Consider the following 7,641-nt stretch of genomic DNA (forward strand, 5'->3'; position numbering starts at 1 on the left):
GCTGAGTGATGATGCCACGTAGCATTTTAAAGGAGTACTTATAATCACCGCAATAATGTTGTCGTGTAATACTTATCGGTAAATTACGTGCTTTTTTATATAATTTGTCTTGTTATAAGATACTGCAATATTCCACAGCCTGCAAAAAATAAGATTAAATACGAGTAAGTGGCACCTCCGAGACTGCGACAATGCAGCCGTCTGTCCGTCACGTCAGCACACGCATAGCAGCGCACTAGCGAGTCCCATACATTTTCAACTCCTCTAACCTAACGGGTAAACAAAGCCTTAAAATGCATATGTGTATAGAACATTTCCTACTTAGAGTTACACGTTCCTTCATGTCATTCAGTATTTGCAGAAACTCGCGTTACACCTTGTATACAGTGGACAACAAGCAAGACAACACCGCTACAGAGCACATGGAGGGAAAAGGAGTGCAGTCTGATGCGACTTCCTCCCATCACAACTTCTCCCATGAAAAAAAAAAAAAAGTTAAAAGTGAAACCAAGGAGAGTACATGCAAGCTTTTTTTCCACCCAATTCTTAAGCTGTCTTTGTCCACCGTGATTCAAACCTTTTCCTCTGCTACATTTTCCAATACTACATGCAGATTTTTTTTTTTTTCCTACTTCTTTTTCTCTTGTGAGTCTAGTAGCCTTCGAGTCACTCTGATGTTTTGAATGCAAAGTGGATTTCAGTGCTTTTGGCTTGTTGCAAATGGCTGTCTGTCTCTTATTCAACATATACTGCCGCCAACATTATTGCCGGTGAGAGCCGCCGCGGGCACCACCACCTCCTCAAAGGGATGTAACGCATGGCTTGGTGTGTGTGTATGTGTGTGTATGTGTGTCACGCGTCGCTAAGCCTCCCAGGATGGCCCGGCGGGAAGGGTCTCTCGCCGCGCTCTTTGGAGGCAGGCTCAGGTTATTGATTTCTAGCACTAAATTTACCGCCGCTGGTATTACCTGAGCCTCGGTATGTCGCGCCTTGTACATATGCTAATAATCGCATGAAAGGACACAAGGCGGTACGGTACCCTTAGCAGTGATGACAGGTATAGGTGAGGGCTTATGATGCTTGAAATTACCCTAAAAATTTATGAATAAACAAAGTAAGATTTCATGCATTAGAAGTAAGATTTACATGCATTAATTAATTTTCATGCATTTTCATGCATGTAGTAGCAGCCCTCCGCCATCATGGCGGAGGGCTACTACTACTACTACTACTACTACTACTACTACTTCTACTACTACTACTACTACTACTACTACTACTACTACTACTACTACTATTTCTACTACACACACACACACACACACACACACACACACACACACACATTTAAGTAATTTAAGTAACTGGAAGAAATCTTTATCATATGTACTTAGCAATTCAAAAGAACATTTATTAGTTAGGAAAAAGAAGCATCGATGTTTTACTCTACGGAGTAAAAGTCTGAATATTTAAATGTCACAAAACAACAAAATGTAAATAGATGAAAAAGTATTATTGTCCTTGGTAATTTGAAACGTTAATAAAGAACAAAAAAGACTATCAATGCTTTACAAGCGATAAAGAAAAAAAAAAAAAAAATAACGAGAGCAGCGAGACATGAACATATCAAAAGAAACATTATTTTATTCCGCGATCTGCAACAGCACAATAATTAACAGGAAAAAAGAAAAGCATCGATTCAATATAAAAGGAGAAAATTGAATTGTGTAAATAAAAAAAAAAAAGCCAGGAAAAATGCCTGAAAACCGAGCTAATCATCTCTGTAGCCTCAAAAAACAGTCGTGGTGAGAGCAAAGGCAACTACTACTACTACTAATACTAATACTACTACCACCACCACTACTACTACCATCACCACCACCACCATCACATCACCACCACCAGCACCACCACTACTACTACTACTACTACTACTACTACCACTACTACTATTACAACTACCTTCACTTCCTATGACTATTTACTATCTCGTTTTTGCTATATTATTACCTGCACTTTCTCCTCCTCCTCCTCCTATTTTCCTTCCTTCACTGTTATTATCATCATCAGTTGATCAGTATAATAAGTTTTCTAAGATCAAATGACCTTTCTTAATAACGTTTTTTTTTTTTTCTTCTTTTTCGTCTTTTGATCTATTAAGGAAACTGTGTAGTACGTATATCAATCCAGTAATCATTGTGTCGTCTCGTTCACGGGTCTGGCACTCATTCATAATCTCTCAGAAACTTCTTTTAATTCCGAATCAATTTACTTATCGTACTCTTATATTTTGGGAGTTCATCTTACATGCGAATAATATTTAGTCAGAGAGAGAGAGAGAGAGAGAGAGAGAGAGAGAGAGAGAGACTTACAATCATTCACACTCGTTAATTACAAACTTAAAAAAACATCGATATTTTTAACAAAACTCTCAAAACAATCCATAACTTTACTTATACAAGCCAGCAATCATACGAACGCACACAAATTAATACCAGCGATAGAAAAAAAACTTATATTACGAGTATAGCTACGTATTCTGAAACGCTTCATTTGTTGTCTCACCATTTTTTTTCTTTTTTCGAATGCCACAGAGATGATTAGCCGGGTTCTCAAATGCGTTTCTTCTGTTAATAATACAAAAATCGTGTTAATCTGTCACTAGAACCATGAAAACATCTTTGAAAACCTGTGCAATTTCATTTAGAGTCTTATTAGTTTAGTGGAGGTGCGGCGCAGAAGTGTTTCAGAATAGGGATCATTGTCTCGTTTTCCTCCAGCCTGGCGGCCCTGCTCGGTCCCTTCCACGACTCGCAGCGAGAGAGAGAGGTCGAGGTGCGGTGGTCTCGTGGCGGAAGGCTGAAGGAGGCGGTGAAGGAGTGAAGGTAAGAGTTTGGTAATGGAAAGAATGTTAAATTATTACTCAGTGCGTGGAATTAATGTGTAACCCGTGAGATTGTGAATGATTAGGTTGAAGACTTGAGGATTAGAATGGATAGGTGTGATTGGGTTAGGTTTGTCCAGGTATGGGGATTAGGTAAGCCACGTTAGGTAATGTGATTAGCTTGAGCTGATATAGGTTGACCAGGAGAGGTTGGTAGGTGTGATTAGGTTGAACAGATGGTGATTACAACACTTAAGTAGTTTAAGCTTATCAGGGGAGAGATGAATATGCTGATCAGATGGGAAGTTATAGAAGTTTAGCATTTTGCGAGGGAATAAGCTGCAAGGGTGATTAGACTGCAGGTAAAGTGATTTAACTTGTCAGGTGAGAGAAGTATGCTGACCAGATGGTAAGTTGGTTGCTTGTTTGTCCAGGTGATTGACGTCTGATTAAGCTTACTGAGGTGATAATTAAGGAAGTGAATTTGAGATTATGTTATATAAGCACGTACAATCATGTTGGATTGGTGTGTCTGTGGCTGCTATTTTGTGGTCCCTCTGCTTATTCGCTGTGCTGAGTAGCAGTTGGCTTGTTAACTACGATTGGTCATTATTTTCCTTTATTCATTATCACACACACACACACACACACACACACACACACACACACACACACACACACACACACACACACACACACCTACCTACTTACCTACCTTTAATAACGCTGTATGCACACCCACGCACTCTCATGCAGAAAATACTGATGACACTCAAAAAAAAAAAAAAAAAAAAAAAAACTGGTGGCACAAGAAAACTGGTGGCACTCAAAATACTGGTGATGCACTCAAAAAACTGGTGATGCACTCAAAAATCTGGTGACACTCAAAAACCTAGTCAGGCAGCCAAAACAATGGTCACGCACTCAAAAAGACATAACCCCTTCTCAAACACACACACACACACACACACACACACACACACACACACACACATTTCCATTCTAAATTTGCATTAGACTTTTCTAATACTGCTTTGTTCTATTAAACTACTTATTTATTTATTTTTTTTATTTATTTTCTTTTTATCCAGTTCACCTCAAAGTTGGCCTATTTCAAATAGTTCTTTTCCTAATTTGTTATTCATCTGATAAATATTTTCTTGTATAATATTTCCTCATGTATTTGGCTACAAAATTCTTTCCCTTGTATGACGTGTTCATTATACAGTGGGTTTCAAAAAGATAGGCTAGATTTGAAATTGTTGTTTCTCTGGAACCATAAACTGACTATGAATAAAATTAATAAACTTAAAAGGTACGGATCAAAGTTTAAAATGACTCTTCTTTTCAAATTGTAAGTTTTTTATTTGTGTTCTTCATGAGCGCAGAGATACAGAAATATTTAATCAGGTTCATCTTTCAAACTTGTGTATTAACTGTCATGCCATTGAAATATCTGTGATGCCATGCAAATTTCTTCTATCTGGTGTTTTCTTCTATTCTGCATCATCCTTCAAATTTTTGCCTTTAAATTATAATAGGGACGTATTTATCAAACGCGCATTTCTCAGCTTCAAACGTTATACTGCCATACTTTTCAGATTTTCTCTACCCGGTGCTTTCCTTTCTTTCAATTTTTGTTTCTTGAATATGACAGTATGGAATTTAGCCATATTTCATATTAAATCTCAGCACAGTTCCATACCATGCAGTGCTTGTCATGCTTCCTCCATTTTCCCATCATATATTTTGTGTAGTCTTAGTTTTGTAGGGAATCAGTTATCAAACACATTACAAGGAATCACAACACATACAACAAGCTTCATGTATCTAGGAACTAATGGTCTGTTTTCCTTGTAGGTGTGAAGTGTGCAGCTTCCACTTCATCATCCCATGAACAGCCCACAGGAATCTCTACCAGCACCTGGTTATTAAACAGTGTTGTCACGCCAGGCCCAATGTACTCCATTGCAATCAGGGAGTCGAGCTTCACCAGGAAAAGAGGCAGAGCGTCACCACCTTCAAGCCCCACAAGAGGTATTAAGTATCGTTGGGACAAAGCAATCAGGGAAGAGTCAAGTTGCAGTAAGAAGAATGTGTCAAGAATTTCAAGCAGAAAGAACACGTAAAATTCCCTTCAAGTCATGGCGGGACCGACAGGCAACCTTCAACACTTGTGGAGGCACGAGAGCTGCAGGCAGTTTCACAAAGAAGAGGTTGCTCCTCACTCAAGTTGACGCAAGGACACAAGAATTGGCAAGTGTTGTTGCTCCCAGGCCCTGCTGCAAGAGTTCTCCAGTCCACTCCAGTCTGGGAAGGAAGAATATAGCAAGTCCTTCTCTTCTGTACTCAACAACCACCACCACCACCTTCATTCAGGCTTGGGATAAGTTTTGTACATTCCAGCACTTCAGTAATAAGGAAAAAAAGTGCCATGTTTATATTATTGTTGTGTATTTATTCACTTAACATTCACATTAAAACAATAAACATTCAGTATACCATCTTGAACATAATGATAGTTATTTATGCCATGTCAATAATATCTTTGGCAAATAGTCTTTCTGGGAGTACAGGTCATGCCCTCAAGGTAAAAAAAAACAATGATAGTTATTTATGCCATGTCAATAATATCTTTGGCAAATAGTCTTTCTGGGAGTACAGGTCATGCCCTCAAGGTAAAAAAAAAAGTCATGATTGGCTACTAAACTAAGTTTAAGATACCATTTGCACATAGAAGCCCCATCCCAGCCGACACTGGAGTCGCTGGGACGGGGCTTCTATGTGCAAGTGGTATCTTAAAAGTTTAGAGGGCACAATCCTGTTTTTTTTTTTTTTTTTACCTTTGGGGCATGCATGAATTGTTATCAAATATTTATTTTTACACTATTATACCACACTGTTAGCAAACTATATATTTATTTCACATATATAATAAGAATAGTAACAAATATTTATTTATTAGCAAAGACATACAAGTCGTACACAGCAGTGCATCCTGGACTAGAGACACTACTCTGGTGGAGTCAGCTGACATGTGCTGTGGCACCTGGCTCGACACTTGTACAGCATCAGCACACCCAGTACTGGCTGCAGACACTCTCCATTTGGCTCTTAACCTGATGTCACACCCTGCAACATGGCACTACTGGCCTGACTGCAGACAGGACGTTCGCCAACACAAGACAGACATCTGCAAAAGAGTAATGCAACTTGGGGAAGATGGAAAGTTACTAAGACATGAACTAATATCACACATACATACTAATTCTATAACTCAAATGCCGGCATTTTACTTTTCACAATCTTTTCACTCCCTTGAACAGCCCATCACCTGGCCCAAACAATCCTGAAACACCCCACAATTCATATCTATTTATCTTTCTATATCCATAAATTCCCCAAAAAACCTTATTTTTCACTAAACACCTTTCACGTGCACATCTCACAACAAAAACTCAAGCAACGCATCCTCTCCTCTTATTTCACACTGATCACTGCAGACCATTCCTTCTAACCCTCTTCAGTAACTCTCCACAACACACCACACCGGTAACACTCATCCATCCCGGTCACTCTTAACAAAAGCACCACAAGTGCACTTACCCAGCCCACACACTGCCTCTCTTGCAATCCTGTACCACTATTTTCACACTTACTGCTCTTCTAATCTTGGTAAGAGCATGCCTAATTTACTAATCTTATTAACCACCTCCCTCTTATCCTGCACATACATAAGGATTCATACACACACCATGACTCTCAACAATACTCTGATTACATACAGTTGAGGATTCCTTATCCAAAATTGTTGGGAGTGAATGAAAGTGGTGCATATTTTAGATTTCCCCAGTTTTTTTTTAATGACAACTTGCCAATTTCTGATACCTCCCATGGCAGTAAATCAAGCTCTAGTAATCAATTTTTTGGTGGGACAAAAACATGACAAGACATGACAATTAAAAACTTAGATTTTTAAATTTAGGATAGAGGATTCTCAAGTGTAGCAACAAAACACAGTGGTCACCTGAATTGGTTCCTGCAGTCACCACCACCTGTCAATCACAAGGTTTCCAGTAAGGTGTACTTATTGCTCCTGAGTTATGAGAGCGTCCCAAGGTTTCTTCCACTTCCTCTCTGTGTTACCACCTGCGGGGAAGACACACATCTATACTCCTGCTGCATGACTCACAACTCGGTCCAGAATTTAACCATTTCACCACAACATTACACAGCAAAGAAGGCACGACAGAAAACATTGACATGTACATTTAACTCTTAAAGCAGTGGGCTGTATTGTAACTTGAAGGTCTCCACATACATGATAAACTAGACTTTTCATTATGACAAGATATGATATGTCTACTCAAATAAGAAGACATGGAAAAAGTGCCAAATTGTCATACATGGCAACTCACGTGCCCTGAAGATGTTATGCTCAGTCTTTCAATCACTGAGAGACTTGTCAGGCACAGTGGAGAGAGGTGTCTCTCCTGCGCTCCCCTGTACTTTTTTCCCCCTTGCCACTACCTTCTCGTTTCATCGCTCACATTCAATACCCCTTACATTACAATGGATCCCGGCAAGTTTAACAGGGAAGAGAGTGCCATGATGGTGTTTGAGTCAAGGTCAGTAACTGTGGGGCTGGAAGGAAGACAGGGAGATCAAAGACAGCCGTGACACAGTTGGCCAGGGCTACACTAGTGCTGGGCACAGCTGCCACTCCTGAGAGAAAGGCTAAGGGCAAAAAAGGAAGA

At 39.5% G+C, this 7,641-nt stretch overlaps 1 protein-coding gene and 1 long non-coding RNA gene across 17 annotated transcripts in view; one reads left to right on the forward strand and one right to left on the reverse strand.

Moving 5' to 3' along the window:
- Nucleotides 1–5,400, forward strand: part of LOC135096842 (uncharacterized) — a 90,038-nt gene extending 84,638 nt beyond the window's left edge. For 9 of the 10 annotated variants that reach the window (XR_010265099.1, XR_010265101.1, XR_010265107.1 and 6 more), the window contains 2 exons: nucleotides 2,781–2,885; nucleotides 4,745–5,400. This is a non-coding gene — a long non-coding RNA (uncharacterized LOC135096842). Of the gene's footprint in view, nucleotides 1–2,589; nucleotides 2,609–2,780; nucleotides 2,886–4,744 lie in introns of those variants that run through there. The other variant, XR_010265106.1, reaches the window with a different exon arrangement.
- The window catches only part of LOC135096841 (ran-specific GTPase-activating protein-like), a 9,165-nt gene continuing 6,845 nt past the window's right edge, over nucleotides 5,322–7,641 (reverse strand). For all 7 annotated transcript variants that reach the window (XR_010265096.1, XR_010265097.1, XR_010265095.1 and 4 more), the window contains exons 7-8: nucleotides 6,912–7,033; nucleotides 5,322–6,077 (exon numbers count right to left, since the gene is read on the reverse strand). The gene's annotated coding sequence lies outside the window, so the exon portion shown is untranslated. The remainder of the gene's footprint in view (nucleotides 6,078–6,911; nucleotides 7,034–7,641) is intronic.

Source organism: Scylla paramamosain, unplaced genomic scaffold (genome assembly GCF_035594125.1).
Source record: "Scylla paramamosain isolate STU-SP2022 unplaced genomic scaffold, ASM3559412v1 Contig8, whole genome shotgun sequence".
Classification (NCBI taxonomy): Eukaryota; Metazoa; Arthropoda; class Malacostraca; order Decapoda; family Portunidae; genus Scylla; species Scylla paramamosain.